A 20,563-nucleotide genomic window follows, 5' to 3' on the forward strand; every position below is an offset into this window, starting at 1 on the left:
CTTTTCTAGAGGAGTTTGTGTTTGTCTGTTTAAAGCTTTTACATTTTCCAGTTTCTTTTCTTTACAAAGTTAAAGTCACTCATTTGCAGAACGTGAACGGGGATGAAAACAGAGCAGTTGGAGGCTGAGGAAAGCTAAACCTGGACAAAAAGCTAAAATTACTAATTGGTTTACTGATCAGTTGTACTTTGTTCGATTGATTTGCAATTAATTCTGGTTTGCGGTGTATGAAAGACAGAGGCTGGCGCCAACCTTGGAGCTTGTGGATACCTTATACTCACTTAGAGGGTGAAGGGGGTAGAACATCAATACGTTGTTGTGAGCCTGGCCCGGGACTCGCGCTGATACTGTCTTCTTCATTTGTTGGGGCTGTGAGGCAGAGTGTATGGAACAATACATTTTCTGTCCATTTTAAAAGGGAAGTGATGGATGATTTATCCTCTTAAGTGCAGGTGGGTGGTGTGTAACCCTGATCTGCCAGTGCCATTAGTGTGATCTTATGCTGTGGGATACGCATCATGGAATTAATGTTTTATCCTCCGTGGGGATGCATTATACAGAGCTGTGTAGTAAATATAGCTGCTCTTCCAATAATGTGGCACTGTATCTGTATAAATATGTTGGTAGCCAATAAAAGAGCACGAGGTGGTAACAAGAACTTATCAGATACTTTACTTTCTCCCCTCAAATGTCTGAGATGTAAAACACACACTGTTGTTGGGGGTTTGCTTTATAAATAACCACAACAGTGTTTATTATTAATTCATAAATTGCATATGTGAAAAATCCGGTCAAATAATGTTTCTACCATCTTACAATGTTCTTAATGTGAACGCTGCTATTCCCTGTATTTTATTTGATTCTACAGGTAATAATATGGTGTAATATGAAAGGTTTTCAGTGTGGATGGAGCATCAATGTGTTGAAAACCCCGGTGTCATGTATTTGGGTCATTATCAGTAGACTTGATGTGATATTACTGACTGATACTTTATCAACCGATGGAATGTCTTTATTTCAACTCCAGTTTGACCTCTGACCTCTGACCTGTTTTACTGTTGATTGTAGAGCAGGAGGCCCATTGTTTTCTGAGCCTCTGTTTGTGTCGTGTGAATGCAGACTCGATGTAATAGTTGTTTGTTTCACTAGATTTCTTTTCCATTTTGGAGCCATTATTTATCTAAACTTGTTCCTCTGTCTTAAATCGTCTCCTCTCATGTGTAGATTTCTGACTTTCTCTCATCTTGCTCCAATCCTATGTTTAGAATACTGATGTACTGATGTACTGATATTTATGACTTCATTGTTGTCAGGTGGTTTTCCACCCTACAGCTAAATAATGAAGGACATTGTTCACTTTCAACTGTGTGTGTGAGACATCTAAGCACTTTCAGTGCAGCTGTATGTCATGTGTATGATTTATGTTAAAAAACAGACACATTATGAGCAGTTAAATGAGAATTTTAATCTGCACTAATCTGATTGTAGCGCTCACTGAGTTTGGAATATTTGTGGCAATGAAAGGTTTTCCTTAGTTTTATCAATAACAGATTATTTTTACACTAAGTGTCACTAAGCTTCTGGCATTAAATGAACAATAGTTCTGATTGGATCTCTGAACGTAACTGAATGTGAGACATGTATAGTAGTCTGCCCTAAAATGACCATAATAACAAACATATTATCATTTAATAATGTTACTTATGTCACTCACAACATTTTAAAATGTCGTCATTGTTGGGGCCACATGGACAATGCTGGCTGAGCACTGGTGTGCACTAAGGATGGGTTCAGAGGTCAATTTCACTCTCACTAATTGGTGTGTGAGCAAATAAAACACATTCTAATTAATAGAAAACCCATGTTACTCTATTGTTCACTGAAAGTGGAATCTTTGAGTCACCGTTGTTGATGAAACATGTATTATGTGCAGACGTGTGCAGCCTCTCTCGCTGTTGAGTGTTTTTAAGTCACATTACTGATGATTGGACGTCTCCATCCGTCTCTGTAAACGTGTCCATTTAAAGGTGTGGACGTGTCACCTCGGTCTCTCTGTCTCTCGCGCTCTGCTCTGTCACTGATGCCGTCCTACAGGAGGAAGCAGAGATAAGGAAGTGGAAGAAAGGGAAGAGAGAAAGTCTTGACCACAGATGCTTTCTGAGTCCAGACTGTTAGCTTTTTAGCGCGGGGTGTGTAGCGATCTTGTTACCCAACGTGCCGCCACCACGTTCTGAGACACACTAGAAGCTTCCCTGGAGACGCAGGAGAGCAGCTCCTCTGTCTCCAGCATGGCTGAGAGAAAAATCCGTCTCGGACGTCACTGTGTCTGACCGGCCACCAACCCGCCTCCCCCCTGTCCTCACACACACACACACACACACACAGAGCTGAGTCTCACTCACAACTTACAAACTCCCAAACACCTTCATACCTTTCCATGATGGCCCATAGTAGACAGTGATGGACGTGACATCACTGAGGGACGTGTGCATCACTGTTGCCTTGGAAACTCATTTGTATATGAATGTAAAACAACAGCGTGCACATTTACAGAGTGTAAACATGTAACGCTCACAGACACATGGACCATAATGGGAATTCCACAAGAATAGAACAGTGTTGTTAACGTTATCTTGTCTTTATTCATATTCTTATATTTGTATTGTTTTCTGTTTGTTCTTGTGGGAGAGGAGAGAGATCAGAAGCTGAGGGCGGTTAGAGGGTCACCATGATGGAGACGGTGAAAACTAACCACATTAATCCCACATATCGAGACATTCAACAATGTATCCAAGCATAAAACCAATGTTTAAATATCCTTTTGTATACTGTTCATATACATATACTGATTATACTCGACTGTACTGATGTTCAGTGAGATATGTGCGTGATGTCAGTCACTGTATATGATGGACGAGAGCATGAACAACAACTGCTTTGTGTCGCCTAGCAACATGGTGTTGTGTCTTTGTTGGTCAGCTGCTGCAGCTGCTGTGGGACTTAATGTTGTTTTTCTTGTCTGCTGTCAGTGGTGTAGCATGTGTAGGCTGTTAGATACAAAAAGCCTGATATTACCACGGCACTTACTGCAGTGTCCTTACACTTGGAAAGACTGGAACGTGCGTGAAATGAAAATAAAAAATAGGACGCGTATGCAGTTTGCCCAGCGGCCGAAACCATGCAGATTTAAATGTCATGAAATGTTGTCTGTTAAATGCTGCTCTCGTTATCATTCTATAGATGGATGTTTGGTTAGCGATGGTACTTTGTTGTATACGTCTTCTTTACATTTAAAAATGTTGAGTCATAAAATGTGTCAGGGATTATTAAATTGTGCTTTTTTAATTGAATTAATGTGTAATCTGCTCTCGGTATGAAACAGGTCGGTGCCAGTGCATTTTTTTAATGTTGTGTATGTTGTTTTGCATGAATTAGAAACAGTGGTCAAACACACAGCACTAAGGAGCAGGTGACTAACTCAACCATCATGTCAGGACAGTTTCAATTAGACAAGAAAAATCTATGGCAGCATCATTAGAAGGATTTAGTGTTTGGGGCCCCTGTGACCCCTCCTCTGACCCCTGACATGGAAGTCAAATATTTTCTCTGCCCCTTTAAATTTGCTTTTGAAATAAAGCCTGTCCTACCTGCTATTGATAGTCCTATTGATTTGTGTGTGTGTCAAATGACAAAGCTGAAGAGGCTAATCTAAAATCAAGAGCTCGTGCACCGCAGCGGTCACTCAAGCACATATGCAGAGGCCTAATGACAGGCTATTCAATTGTGTGTTGGTGCCTGTGATGCTAAGTAGTTTGTTAGCAAGAAAAACACAGTATTACACAGTATTACACAGTATTAGTACACTGTAGGTTTTAGTACTAGGACTCATTCTCCGTCATATGCATGAATTCACAGATGCTTATAATACTATCACTTTCATTATTTGTTTTTGTGAGAGACTTCACGTTTGGTATTTCCGGTCAGTAGTTGTGTAGATTTACGCAGCAGCAGGCAGAACAACAACGAAAACCTTTCATTCATTCATTCATTCATTCATTCATTCATTCAACTGTCCACGCCGAGCGACAGCAAGACATAATCCAAAGTATCCTTATTTATTTGAGGCCGCTTGCTCATGCTGTCCTCCCATTCTGTAATATTTAGTTCATGTTTTCTGTCTCGCTGCGATCTCAGATGAACTCAAACAGAAGTTCATGTGTTTGAAGAGAATCTTTATACAAACACTAGCAGGGAATTGATTTATTCAATCGAGACAGTTTCCGGTGTTACATCACACACCAAAACAATAGCTCGTTGGTAGCATGTTTAGCACCAGTCCACGTCTTTCTACCGTCCATTAAACGTCCATTGTGGTTCAGTTGATGTCATTGTGTTTTAGTTATTGTTGTGTTAACAATAAGTGTGTTAAACCCAGGGCTGGGAACTGTGCAACATGCACAGAGTGTCAGTGCCAGAGTAAAGTATTTCAACTCATAACCACATTATCTGCAGTCAGGCTGTTTACATGCATTTGAAGGATTTCATCCTTCAAATAATGTCTCCAACATCATTTTGGTGGAACAATACTGATGGTTTAGTAACAGACAACACAGTTTCCCAACTCTTTTAAAAACTGGACCAACGCTTCACATCTACATCAGGCCAAACCTGTTTCTACAATGTCTTTGTCTTCAAATCTAAATGATTCAATCTCGTACAAAAATAGTTGATATAATTGATTCTGCATGACCGTCACGTTTTGTGAAGATAAGCAACTCAATTGATGAAAAATGATATTTCAAAACTCTTTTCAAAAGTAGACGTAAAGCATTAGCACATGTGTAGTGAACGTCTGAGCTGAAAATCTAACCTTGGATTGTCACGCTTGTGATATCAGTATTGGTATCAGACAATAAAAAGTGGTATCAAGCCATTTTTAATTCCTATAATAATACAATCACACTGTGTGATCGTGCCTCAGATCACTTGGATAACACTTTAAAAAGCCTTTTTTTTCTTCCTTTTTTAGGACAAATTCATGTTTGTACTTCGTCGCACTGACTATTAAAGTATATTACACACCTCGACTTCAAAAACATAACCACCAGAGAATGGAGGGGCTGGTTTGATGAAAAAATGAGAGATAATTAAATAAAAATCTTCTTTCCATTAAATAACAAATCCATATTGGTTAAATTCCTCGCAGACATACCGCCATGTCGTACATAATGACAAACATTGGGTCTTTTTAGCCTTCACAAAAAGAAATCAATTAGCTATTGTTGTCTCTTTCCAATAGCTTTGGCTACTTTCCTCTTCCATTCCGTGCATCTGTCCTGGCAGACACCAGCTTATTACAAATGATTTATTTGCTTTTGTGAAGACCATTATGAAATGCAGCTCTATAAATAACAGAGCAGCAATCCATAGGCAGCTTCCACATGGCCTCAGAGTGTGTGTGAGTGTGTGTGTCGCCATACAAAGGAGCGACCAGTCGCTAGCAGCACAAAAGCACCACAGCCATTAGCAGACTGATAGAGTTTTGCCTCCTGCCATCAGCACAAAACTATAATTAGACATTAATTTGGGGCTCTGTTAAGGGCCTATGGTGTGTGTGTGTGTGTGTGTGTGTGTGTGTGTGTGAATGAAAGCCATGTTACAGACGAGTCAGGAGCATCTCATTGTGTGTATAATCCATTTGTATGCATGAATGTACCTGAAATGAAATATTTTTTTTCTTTGCCATAACATGTAAGATACTGTCTCAAAGATTTAACAAAAAAAATCTATGTTTTGATTTGAAAATGGCTTTTTCCACATGAGCATTTCATCTTAATATCAGACGTATTTAAATTAATCCATGTCTGAATATGCAAATAAGCAAAACAATAATAAAATAGATCACATGCCTGTGTGAAGGCAGATTTATTTGTACAGTGAATTTCAAATCAATGTGATAACTGTAAACACAAATTCACAGTTAAAAGTAGGAAACGCAATAAACAATAATAATAATAATAAAACAACAAAAGAAAGTACAGGACAATAGAAAGAGAGAAAGAAAACAAAAGAGAGCAAATAATATGACTGTGTGTGAACATGTAAATTATAAGCATGTGACAATAGAAACGTTTTGAACCTTTACCATAATTAGTCTGAACTCTGGGCTGAGTCAGTAGATCTCAGAGTCCGACTACATTTCTATTCTTTTAATAAGTCAATGATGATATTCTGGACCTTAACCATTTATTGATTTGTAGACTAGCAGCAGAAGTCTGTCTGTTTGGGTCGTGAAACCCTTCACTCTCTTAAACTGACACAAAGATGTTTAGGTTATTGATCTGCTGATGTCTGCTGAAGGTCAGATCTCACCAAGGTTATGGGATTGGTCTTTGTGTCAGTGACGAGGTATCCAGGTATTTAAACTGAGCTAAAACATTTACCTCAGTTTTCGCTTGATTTCATTGAGAAGAAAAACTCTAAATTTTGGTTGAAAAATGCAAATGTACTTAAAAGTCCAGACAAGAAACTTCAAATGTAGAATACTCAAAAGAAGCTTGGGGGAAAAAGATGTGACTTTTTCTTCTGGGTCTGTGTTAGAAAAATACATCTGTGTTTGGAAAATGGCATTATTTTGTGTCACTCCACCTCATCCAATGGCATCTTGTATACCTTTGAAGGAAGAGCAGCTTCAGATGCTCAGAGGGAAAATGGAAAAATTGCAATACTTTTCTGTCATTTTGTCTGGCTATTTTGAGTCAAATTAGATCAATGGGTGTTGCATCTGTCTTGTGTAATACAATGAGAGGCATTGGTTTGCTGGGGGAACAGCGGAGGCACCTCTTCAGAAGATCAAAAAGCCTTGTGATAAAGCCGTGTTCCCCTGTCATTTATCAAGACATATCAATATTTCTGATGAAATTATGCCAGACCAAAGCATCCACTCAAAGAATAAATATGGCACACACACACACACACACACACACACAGTTTATTCAGTTTACTTTCATGTGTTTTATGTTTTTCACTAATGTGCTACATATATTTGTGTGGCTAAGAAAAAAGTGTGTTGTACCTTAAAATGTACCTACATTTCCTTAAAGTGAAATAAATTAAATGTTGAAATAATTCAAAGTACAATAATTACTAATATTGGACAAGCAATTGTTGCAAAGCTGTTGCCACTAACATTTTCTCAGCTTGTTACTCCAGATGTACGATGATCAATAATCCATATGGATTATGTGTCATTAGTTTAGTGAAATTACAGAATTATTATTTCTGAACAATGAACCACATGAGCAGGATATGAAGAGATATGACATGAACTCATATTACACATAATATTACAGACTCAGAACGCAATTGAAGAATGTAAACAGTCAGAAAAGGAACGAGTAAAATGTTCATTTGAATATTCAACAGTTTAAAACCATAAATAGTGTTGTATGAAGATAGTGAAGACATTGATATGGCTAAATAAATATTGTTTTTTACTAGGGAAGATATGATATTTAGTATTGATATTGGTCCAGTACTAGTCAACAAAAAAACAGAAACACTAAATATCACATAAATGCTTCACTAATAACACACACCATCATATTAACAACAATAACAACAATAATAATAATAATAATAATAATAATAATAATAATAATTACAGATGCACAATATTATTGGCATGATATTGGTATCAGCAAATATTGGCTTTAAAATGAATTATCAGACATGGGCAAACACACCAAGATCTGCAGATATGACTAATGACTACAACGGCAGGCTAAATAGACCATTGACCTCCTTGACATCTATTGTGGCGCCCTCTACAACTACTATTTTTTATGTTTCCTTATTTTGCTCAATGAAGAAAATGTATATCTACGTCTGCTGCAACATGAATATGAAAAATATCATGTTGATTTCACTACAGAAGAGTTAGTGACCTCAAAAACATATAGACAGTATTGGTATTGGTTATCAGATTTGTGTTTATAATAATGTGGATGATTGTTTCTGGTGAGGTTTGGGTTCACCTGTATCGTTAGAGCAAAGGTTGACACCATGATATCACAGTGTTCTATCATGGTGTCGCAATAACAATTTTTGTGAAGACATTTCACATTATTTCAAAAGAAAAGTCCTTGTTTTGATATGGAATAATATATAGTTCACAATAAAATGTATTTATGATGCAAAATTCATCTGAAAATAAAAGAACATACAGAAATAACTCATTATAAGTTGATTGATTAAGTGGTGGGCCACATGAAATCAACTGGAGGGCCACATGTGGCACACGAGCCGCAGGTTTCAGACCATGTGTCACTGCAAATGAGCACTGATTTACTTTACGCCCACAAAGCATCGTTATGAAGTATCCATGTTCCTGCGGTTGTTAGCTTTTATTTATGGTCACGGTCACAGAGAAAACATTTTACTAGCAGCAGAAGCAAATACTGACCATATGAACACATGAACACATGAACACACACATGAACACATGAACTATTCACACATAACTGTTAGCATCATTCAATCATTGGGGTTTATTTTGTGTTGTGGAGGAAATGGATGACATGAACCATGGATGGCTTCAGTAGCCTGTGTTCAGTGTAAACTCCAGTTCTATGTCAATCACGTGTCAGCTTCTACTTATTATCACTCTATATTTCCTCTATATTTCACAAGAGGACTTGAAATGACCATGTCAACAAACACCCAATCCAAGCTGGATCCATGACCTCGGGTCCTCTAATTGGAAATGACCCAGCAATTCAACCCCCAAACTCACATGAATACTGTGTGTCCTCTTTTGTTTTTGTTTATTTTAAAAGGTCATACATTCTGTTCTGTTCATATTACTTTAGTTTAGATGGACAGAAACATGATGACATGTACAGTAAGTCAGTGACTGATCAACTGTAAGCGAATGAGTTTAAACTAACTTTTAGTTGTAACCGTGTAACAGCCATTACTTTTAGTTAGTGCTGTCAGTTAAACGTGTTATTAACGGCGTTAAACGTGTTATTAACGGCGTTAAACGTGTTATTAACGGCGTTAAACGTGTTATTAACGGCATTAAACGTGTTATTAACGGACGCAGATCAAACAAACCTCCCTATGGTTTTTCAATGCTGTTGAATCATGAGTAAAGATAATCATTGAGTTTTATTTTTCTCAACAATGATTTTACACTTTAGAAATTGCTTTTTTCTTTCTTCTCTCTTGTTCAGCACAGCTAGAAATTCCTTTGCAAAATCACATTAGCGCTTGTCATTGTTGTGTCCTTTGCTCTGCCCTCACGGGCCACAGTCGCTTAGTCTCAACACACTGCAGAAAACATCTCATTCTCAAGGCCATTTGCCTTTAATCATACTTATATTGACCAAATATTTGTTTCAGTGCCATGGCAGCAGGGATTGCTCTATCTTAGCCACCTGATAGTGAACATGCAGCAGAGCTGATACGGCTGCAGACTCACTGTGATGGCAACAAATCTAACAAGCAACGGCTTCTGTTTTCTCCAGCTCATCTCACAATTAGCACAGTAGATGGTCTATATTTAGCTCAGTCCATATCATAGCAGTTACTATTTCATCTACATACATTTGGGATTTTGCTAATCCATTCCCCAATAACTCATTGAATGGTGACGTTATATGATGTCCGGCTTAATGATTGAATTAAATCATTTAAATTGCAATAAATGTCAATGTGTCATCTACTGTATTTAAGTCACTACATAATAAAATGTTTCCAGTTGCCTCAGAAATGATCACAAATGCTTATTCCAATATTATTATAATATACAATAACAAAAAAAAACACCTACATATGAAATCTAATCAACTATAAACTATAAGTCTCAAGACAATGGAGAAAAAAGCAAGTGAGCTGCAGCTACTGTGTAAATTTGGCGTAAGACTGCCCTCTACTGCAGCCTGACCGTCGGACTGAGAGCAATTTGTGTTCAACTGTGATCAGTTTGTGACCGTTCATGTAGGATTAGACATCAGTGTAGTGGCTGTTAAAACAATTCATATATTGTTTTAACAATAACCAGGTATATTCCATACATTATTTGTTTTAGAAGCCTTTAAAACACCTGAACACCCCCATGGTACTAAAGAAAAGAGTAGGACACATGACATTGTCTTAAATTGAATATTAAAAGCCAATAACAAAGTGTATAACAACTGAATACTGAAAGATTTAAACGTGATTTAAATGATCATCTCATGAAGTCCATTGATGTCTAAGATTAAAACTACAGTATATAACTTCACTATATTCTAACGTAGAGGAGACTTGTGTGAGAATTAATAAACGTCAGATTATGACAAATGAAGGAGTCCTCCACTCACCCCTCCCCCTCCCAAGTGCATCATGGAACTACGGTGGCCTTGACATACCAGAAAGGATGATGTTTTTCTTCGTCCACTGTGTTCAGATAGAGACGTGAGGACACAAGATGGCAGCCTATCAGGACAGTGAACTTTAATTAATAATTACTTTATGCATAAAACAGCAGAGATGCTTGTACCAGACTGTAGCTTAGTAGCTCATTTCCATCTGTAGTCCTAATATATATATAGTGCAAGTTAATACACCATTCAAATACATTATCTAGACATCAAACGTCCTGATATGATCTAAAAAAGCACAACTCAGCACATGACTAACACTCAGACAGTACAAGTCAATCATGTATCAATAATCTGAATAAATGGCTTACAGCACACATAGATGCTGTTCACCTCTGTGGACTGTGACAGTGCTTCTCAAATGTCTTTATCTACCAATGTTGATGCTCATGAATGTAAGTGTGAATTATGTGGCTCGCGCTGTTGCCAGTTCACATCGTGGTGTGACTGAGTCCTGGTGTGCAGAGGTGAAGTGGACCCTCTATGGTCGTTCCTTTCTATTCATTGGCTCTGTGACGGACTGGCCACCTGTCCTGGGATTGGCTCCAGCTCCTCTGCGACCCTCATGTGGAGGACACAGCATTTAACAATGAGTGAGTGAATAATGACAGAGTTATAGAGAGTGAGAGTGTAAACCACTATTTAAGCAGAGAGCCAAGATTCATCATCTCTACTCTTACAGCCGTGAATATCACTATAGTTCTGTTTTTACCACACACACACACACACACACACACAGGCCTGGTGCTTGTTTCATATCCACTCACACACTGCAGGTACGGCCATCAGGAGCAAGTTGGGATTGAGTTTCTATCCAAGGACACAAGGACACAGCGTGTGGACTCAAGGAGCCTCAGATCAAACTGTCAACCTTTAGTCGTTAGATCTTTCTCTGTAAGTGTTTGTGATATTGACAGCTCACTCACTCACTCACTCACTCATTCACTCACAAGACATGTTAATGCTGAAAACTGCTGTCAGTGGGGGCTCGGGCTGTTCCATTGTGTAACTGACAAGTTACAGTTGAAGGCCTTCTGGCCATTCTGACCACTCGGAGTCGACTTTTCCTAAACTTGGCATCTTTGCAGACGTGTGTGTGCAAAAGAAAAGAAAAACAGGTTCAGAAGAAGCAACCACCTCACTTTCAAATGTAATCAGCTGATATAGAGCTGCAGGCATCACGTGACTTTCTACGTTTCTATGAACGTCTGTGAAAAGACATATTTCCTGATTTATGTGTTGTCTCGTACAGTGGTTCTCAAACTTTTTATACCAACTAACATCATGTGATACTGTAAAGATTGTGACCTTTACAGTATTTGTATATGCATAAAATCAAGTTGTGATTCATTTATCAAATGCCTGGTTTAATATTCAAAATAATATCAGGTGAAATGACAGTTAAAATTAAGTTTGCTCTTGTCACAATTTGTTGCGTGAATTTGGGTAATGATAGTTTGTCATATTTAATAAGTGGGTCAACATTTACAAATTATATAAACATGAATAATAACTCGTATGTGATGTTTGACTCTATCACATCCATCCCGTCCTCCATCAGGTCACAAAACAAGCACGTCATTACTTTCAGTTTCACACACTCAACATCTTATTGTCTGATCTGTATCTGTGTGCATGTGCACTGTGCTGCGTGTATATGTATGTATAACCATGTATGATCATATGATATATGGCTTTCACAAAGTAATGACTTTCATTTGTGTGTTAAATAACACACACAGATTTATTTTATTTATATACTCCCAATACATTCAATAGCAGTTTAAGAGCTTTTCATCATTCTCACATAAAACACATTCAAAAATATATTTGGGTTATATATATATATATATATATATATATATATATATATACATGTGTATATATATATATATATATTTATATACACAGTATGTGTGTGTGTATTTATTATTTTTTCCTTGAGAAAAGTGTTTCAAAATGAAGGTAATTGTGCTTATGAATAATGTAAATTGACAAAATGGCATATGAGCAATTAAAAGGGAATCAGTTCAAGTCCAGTGAACTTCAACAGCGGTGGGGAATAAATATAGAGCTGTACAATGTCCAGACTCGTAGTCAAACACATGCGTGTATTTTCAGCTCATTTCGGGGTTTTTTTTTGTTTTGTCTGCCGGGCTGGCAGATAATTGACCAGCCACCTAATTGATATTCAGCACTGAAGCCTTATCCTCAGCTGACTGTAATTCATTCTGTGCTGCCTAAGAACCAGGACAGAGGCAACAAAGCCTGATGTGAGGAGGCTTTGTCACTGATGAGCTGGTTGAATGGCCTTATGGCCTGTACACTCAAGTCCTTTTTTCCCTTCTTAAGATGTCTTTTAATATATAAGAGTAGCATTTTCTACAAAGAAGATCCAAGAGAGCACCTGCGTTTGATTTCTGCTCCCTGCAATTTCCCTCATTAGCTGTATATTCAATTAGGCTGCAGCGCTGCAGTATTGTGCAGTGGAGATCAGGGTCAAACACTTGGGTCACTTTGAAGAGTACTTTATCTCTGGCCTTGTGCTTGATACCAGACAACAAGATGAAGATTACCATCAAACACTTGTGGCTGATCTTCAACTAAATGAGTGACAATGACTTTCTGATGAAATGTTCCTCATTGTTCAGTCTGTGGACGTCTGTGGACGCACTCGGCCTCACAAACAGGTCACAGACTGGCTGACCGTCGCCCCCTTGTGATCGGGATGTCCTCTGTTCTCGTCTGTTGTGTCGCATTCATTGTTGTCGCACTATGTGTCTCACACCCACCAGGTACAGTTCTCTGAACTGTACCTGGTGCCAGAATCTGAGTGTGCCCAGAATCTGTTCTGGATTCTGGGCTTTACCTTTTTAAACTGAGCTGCACCATGATGGAAACTTTCAGGGGAGTCGAGCTCCCCATCGTTCACCCGTAATTCAAATCTTATCCTAACCTTCTCCTAACCTTAACCTAACCACAATTCAAATTTTACTTAAAACTTTACTTAAACTTAACCAACTGTTTTAGGAATACGTTGCTGCCTTATTAGGATCAGGTTTTGGTCTCTGTGAGGACTGCTGGTCCAAGTACAAGTACACACATATATACACGTATACAGTACTGTGCTTGATCATCCAACTGACGTCATTATGTCAAAAAACCAAAGAATGAACAGTGATGAAAGCAAATGAGACGATCACAGCGAGGTTAGAGGTGAAAACACGTTTTACTTCTGTTCGTGTGGAATGAAGGTAAACATGAGTAAAGACCACTGCTCTGTGTGTGAAGTACATTAGTACTTTAGTACTTCATGAGAATCTAAAGTTGTATTAATATTTGTGTATATAATTAGAAGTTTTCTACACATAAATCAACTGGGTGTTACCAATTCAAGTGATTTTTAAGTTTGTCAACCATTTGTCTTTTCACAGTGTAGATAAATGCAGATAAAACAAACAATGTAAAATACTGTAGATTACAGTAGAATTACAGCTGGTGAGTGAGCGTGACGCTGCACTGCCAGCAAACGCTTCATCACTGCAGCAAAAGCGTGTGAGCTGGCAGCCTCACAGAGTGTGCGGCAGCCTCACCGAGTGTGCGGCAGCCTCACCGAGTGTGCGGCAGCCTCACCGAGTGTGCGGCAGCCTCACCGAGTGTGCGGCAGCCTCACCGAGTGTGCGGCAGCCTCACCGAGTGTGCGGCAGCCTCACCGAGTGTGCGGCAGCCTCACCGAGTGTGTGTGGCAGCCTCAGTGAGTGTGTAGCAGCCTCACCGAGTGTGCGGCAGCCTCACCGAGTGTGCTGCAGCCTCACCGAGTGTGCGGCAGCCTCACCGAGTGTGCTGCAGCCTCACCGAGTGTGCGGCAGCCTCACCGAGTGTGCGGCAGCCTCACCGAGTGTGCTGCAGCCTCACCGAGTGTGCGGCAGCCTCACCGAGTGTGCGGCAGCCTCACCGAGTGTGCGGCAGCCTCACCGAGTGTGCTGCAGCCTCACCGAGTGTGCTGCAGCCTCACCGAGTGTGCGGCAGCCTCACCGAGTGTGCTGCAGCCTCACCGAGTGTGCGGCAGCCTCACCGAGTGTGCGGCAGCCTCACCGAGTGTGCGGCAGCCTTGCAGCCTCACTGAGTGTGCGGCAGCCTGACTGAGTGTGTTGCAGCCTCAGTGAGTGTGTAGCAGCCTGACTGAGTGTGTGGCAGCCTGACTGAGTGTGTTGCAGCCTCACTGAGTGTGTGGCAGCCTCAGTGAGTGTGCGGCAGCCTGACTGAGTGTGTGGCAGCCTGACTGAGTGTGTAGCAGCCTCAGTGAGTGTGTAGCAGCCTCACTGCGGCTCCCTGAAATCAATGATATACTGTCCAATCACAGTCACTGTGCAAAATAATACAGCCGTACAGCAGACAGGGTCAAAGGTCACATCTGTTTTCCATCTGTTAGTACAATCATGATTTCATGTGAATAAGAAAAACGGGGTTTATTCTAAACATATTTAATGAGATGACATCATTTCTCAGTGAGGGTAATAAAATATTTAAGGTTCAGGTTATTATCATTCAACACATTAAAAAACATGGAGAACCAAATTGTTCCTCAGGTCCAGAAGAAATAAATATACAATAAATATCTAATATAAGTAATAAACGTAATACTTAAGATGGTGATAAATAAAACCTACACATGTAAATGTATTTAAATGATTTAAACAGAGATCAAACAAAGAGGGTAACACCTAAATGAGTTCATTGAAATAAAAATATGTATTATTGTTGGACTTTACATAATAAGGTCAATACTTTACAATTATTATAGAGAAAGTCAACAGGAACACAATGAACACAAAGGAACAGCTGTGTAACTGGTGTATTTAAGAAGAATAATGATCTCTATCAAAGCCTGAGTTCCCTCAGCAGCTAAACTAAGTCAACCAGTAACTAAGTCAACCAGTCCTAACTATCACGTGTATTAAAGAGGAAAGTTTGAAGTGATGGATCCACAGGTGAAAGCTCTGTGTCATGGGCTCAGCTCCTGTCTTTTATTTAGTTAAAGTTCATTCTTCATGTTTCAGGAGGCTGGCTGGTTGGTGGGGGCGGAGCTTGTGAGCCACTCACCTGTAACTCATCTCCTGTTTAGGGTGTCATGTCTACTGTCATGTCTACTGTGTGGTAAAGACCTTATTTCTGTGATTCTCCAAGACTCTTGTTTCTTGTATTTTTATTCCTTTGCCATATTTCCCCTCAGAGTTAGTTGTTTTTGTAAATAAATGAGCTCCGCGAAAGAACTAGGGTTTGATTGAGAAGGGCTGGTGTGGCCTCCACTTTCTGAGTGGTTTGGTCTATTTGGGGAGTAAAGAATAATCATGTCTTTCAGATATCACTGAGTGCTTTATATGTATTCAAAGTTTTACTGGGAGCTCAGCTCTGGAGTGATGTGAGCTCTTCTCCTGGTTCCTGTCAGTACCTGTGCTGCTGCATTCTGAACCCACTGAAGACTCTTCACAGACTTCTTACAGCATCCTGATAATAATGAGTTACAGTTTTCTAGTCTAGACGTAATAAAGGCATCTTTAAGGACAGATGATGTTTCTGATTTTTGTTATTTGTTATATTTGAGACTATACCCAGATATACTGTTGATATATGGGCATATACAGCTGCACACAGCTGGACTCATGAAAAGTCTTCTTTTGAGATGTTTGTGCTACAATAATAATAATGATAATAATAATAATAATAATAATAATAATAATAATGATAATAACAATAATACTAATAATAATAATAACAATATCTACTCTTATCTTCTCATTATGACGGTCAAACACTCTGTATATGCTGTGCCTTCACTACATTATTAGTAAATATGTAATAGCTAATCCATTATACAGATATAAAGAAGTGAGTTATTGCATATCCATAATACTACAGAGAATATCATACCTTTATCTCAAGATGTCAAAATGTAGATTATTTGTTGGAATAAAGTGTGATTTGTTATGTTTCATTGTTGTTGCAGAAGCGACTCTAACAGCTGAGTGTGTAAACGTGAACAACACGGTGTCTCTGAACACGACAGTGATCCATACATCCATAAAAAAACAAGACAATCACAAACCTCCATGTGAGGGAATAAAGCCGAGCTCATGTGGAGACGCACTTATTTGCGACACTATATTGGTGAAATGAACCTTTATTAAAAGGCAATATTCTCCATATACCACCTGCTAGTCTCATAATGAGAAAGGATTCAAATTAGAGAGAGAGAGGTGATCCTTTCTTCAATGGCAGCCTGTTTCTTTTCATCCGTGAGCGCTTCAATGGGATAAAATGATGGCGCAGAGAAAGAGTGAAGAAAAGAGGAAATAATGCTCAGCACAAAGCAGACTTTTTTTTTCAAGCCTTAACAAGGTGGAATCTTCTGAGGCAATAATAACCGTGTTAAACACAAGAGGAGACATAAGCGACATATAGACTAGAGTGTAGTGAATGCTCCTCTATTCTTCTGTTTATATTAATAATCTGGTGTAAAAAGCTCTGGGCTTGGACTCTGATTGGCTGACTGTCCAACACACAAACACACGTTTGTGCAGCAGTGATTACACTGCGGTGATGTGGACCCACTATTTTCACCCAAATCATAACTTGAAACACTTCATATCATTTTGATTTGGTGAACAAAGGTCAGGGTTCCATATGGGACCTGCATCATTTGCCCACTTCAGGTCCGTGCTCATGCAGCCTGGAAAGGGCGGGAAGTTGGCAAACATGCATTCGGTCACCATGGAAACCATGGACAAACCTGTTTGGGACCCATACTGTCAGCCTGAATATAACCCTTATGCACATGCTGGCTTATAAAACTTCATTACAACGTCATAAACTCTGCTCATTTCTTTGGGGACCCACGGTCCTGACCCAGTGTTCCGGAGCCACTGAAACAAACCTTCTCTCTAACCTGGACCAAGCAGCGCCCTCTGACCTTTGTTCCCTCTGTGAATCATATATGATCACTGGTGATGTGATGTTTTAGGAGGAAAAGACAGTTGAACTCATCACTTTCTCTTTACAGAATACTCACAGAGATGCAATGAACAGTTTCAAGATTCTCTAAAACCACTGTATTTTCCTTGAATTGACCCACGGTCGTGGATTTAAATCCACTTTAATAGCTGCTGGTCACACACCAGAAAAAAAGAAGAATTAAACAACAGGGAAACTCTGGATCAAACTGCTTTTTTTAATAATTTTTCTCTGAAACGTACAAATGTGTGGTAGATCACAGAAATCGTAATTAACTCTTTCAATTATAATTGACACAATACAAACTGCTAGTAAATGTATGTATGTACAAAATAAATCACTGTTTTATATTTAAATGGGAAAGAAAGTTATTAATCAATAAATAGATCATTTTGAAATAGATGAATGAATTCATTAATAAATCATGTCAATGCTAAGATTTGATATTTTGTCCATATATAATATAAACACACCGTGTTCACTGCTGCACATCTCTGTGTTTTTACTTTAACAAATAATACAATTCAGTTTATAATGTGTGTGTTGTGTTAAACAGAGGCTTAAACACACACACACACACACACACACACAGGGATACTTGACAGTTTTATGTTGCCTGCTATTCACGTCTAATTTATCCTATATGTAATTCCGCTTTACCCAACCTCCCCCCCCTCCCCCGCCCTCCTCCCCTTCCACTGGCATCCCTCCATCTTCCTAATCCGTGCACTGCTGTCATGTCAGTCCTTAGTGGACGCCATGGGTCAGTGCTTCACTTTGTGAAGAGACTCCAGCATCCATAGGTGAAGCAAAGTGGGAATTTACATCTCATGGCGGAGTTTTCCCCTCCATTTGTTATAATGTCAGGTCAGTGCTCTGCTGCGCTGGCAGAGAGGCAGAGATAATGGCTTCCACACACTCCCTGGTGATTTATTACACACTCAGTGGCTGTGACCTTGTCTGCAGCTTCAGGTGCACTCACATTTGCTGTCAGCCTGCACGACTTTAACTCGCTGCCCAACTGACACGTCAATCACCGCTGCTCTCTTCCTCTGTCACTCATTCAAATTCATTTTAGCTCAGCTTGGTGTTCAATGGCAGAGGATATGCACGTCTTAATTATACATCTTACTTTTGATGTTATTTGTTGAAAGAAGAACTAACCCATTATATTTGATTTGTCTTATTTTAGTCTTTTAACATCGTCTCCCTTTATCTTATCATCCACAACACTTTATACTCATTCTTCATCAAAGGGCTTTGATTTTGTTGTGTAAAGGACTTTGTGCTACAATTTATATCTGATTATGTATGATTATATACGACTGATCGATCGATTGATTGATTGATTGATTGATTGATTGGTTGGTTGTTTTGGTTGGTTGGTTGGTTGGTTTGTTGGTTGGTTACATTACATTACATGTCATTTACATTACATTACATGTCATTTAGCAGACACTTTTATCCAAAGCGACTTACAATAAGTGCATTTAAACATTTGGGTACAAATAAGAGCTAGAAATAAGAAAGAGCTTCAAGTAAATCAAACTATGAAGTGCTAGTCATAAGTGCGATAATTTTTATTTTTATTATTTTTTTTTTTTTTGTCGTCGTCGTTATCGTCTTAGTCGAGGTAGAGTCGGAAGAAATGTGTTTTTAGTCGGCGGCGGAAGATGTGGAGGCTTTCCGCTGTCCGGATGTCGATGGGGAGCTCGTTCCACCATTTGGGAGCGAGGACAGTGAACAGTCTCGAGTTCTGTAAATGCCTCTGCGATCCTCTCAGTGAGGGGGCAGCGAGCCGGTTTGCCGATGCAGAGCGAAGTGGGCGGGCTGGGGTGTAGGTTTTGATCATGTCCTGGATGTAGGCTGGACCGGATCCGTTTGTAGCATGGAACGCAAGCACTAGAGTCTTGAAGCGGATGCGAGCAGCTACAGGAAGCCAGTGAAGGGAGCGGAGGAGAGGTGTAGTGTGGGAGAATTTTGGTAAGTTGAAGACCAGTCGAGCTGCTGCATTCTGGATGAGTTGCAGGGGTCGTATGGCACACGCAGGGAGACCAGCCAGGAGGGAGTTGCAGTAATCCAAGCGTGAGATGACAAGAGCCTGGACCAGAACCTGTGCCGCCTTCTGGGTTAGAAGAGGCCGTATCCTTCTGATGTTGTGCAACATGTATCTGCAAGATCGAGCTGTTGCAGCAATGTTGGCAGTGAGGGAGAGATGGTCATCAAGTGTCACACCCAGGTTCCTTGCGGTATGAGACGGAGTTACCACAGAGTTGTCGAGGGTGATGGTTAGGTCTGTGGTGGGAGAGCCCTTTCCTGGGAGAAAAAGAAACTCTGGTTGGTTGGTTGGTTGGTTTTTTGGTTGGTTGGTTGGTTGTTTGGTTGGTTGGTTGGTTGTTTTGGTTGGTTGGTTGGTTGGTTGGTTGGTTTTTTGCTGTGTTCCATTTACACCAGAAGCCCAGAGTTTCGCCGCATTCCAGTTAATAGACTAACCATTGTTAACTCTTGAAAGCAATACCAGTGGATAATAATGCTCTACGTGGTATTTTGTGCACACACCACCAAACTACAGCTTTACAGGTTGTTTTGAAAGAATAAAGTTCAGCAGAGTTAGACTGAACTCAATCAATCAGACTTTATTCATGCAACTCAAAGTGCTTCACAGGATAAAAACACAATGTAATCATGAAGCAAAGTATTTTAATGGTATTTTGTACAGTTTGTTTTGGTTTAAAGGTTTTTCTGTTTCATACTCGAATATTCCATCTGAAAACGTGTGGTGTGTTAAAGCTGGAGCGGTTTTTACGTTTCACAGATTTGAGGGTTTGTACAGACAGACAAGGTCGTAACACTCCAGCTGTTCAGAGGAGAGCTGATCAATCATATTAAAGCATTTCCAAATGGACTCTCTAGCCTCTGTTTTCAAATAAGTTTAAAATAAGTCTTTTATATAATAAAGCAGGAGGATTTTTCCTATAATTCACAGTAGAGGAGTAGCTGTTTCAATCACTTACAACTGGACATTTTAATGCTGGTTTAAACTGTTGAAATTGTTATGAAAGTAACTCCTTTGTTGGTGATTACACGAGGATGAGACAGTTTAAAGCTTCATGAGGAGGTGCATG

The sequence above is a fragment of the Solea solea genome, chromosome 8, assembly GCF_958295425.1.
Source record: "Solea solea chromosome 8, fSolSol10.1, whole genome shotgun sequence".
Lineage (NCBI taxonomy): Eukaryota > Metazoa > Chordata > Actinopteri > Pleuronectiformes > Soleidae > Solea > Solea solea.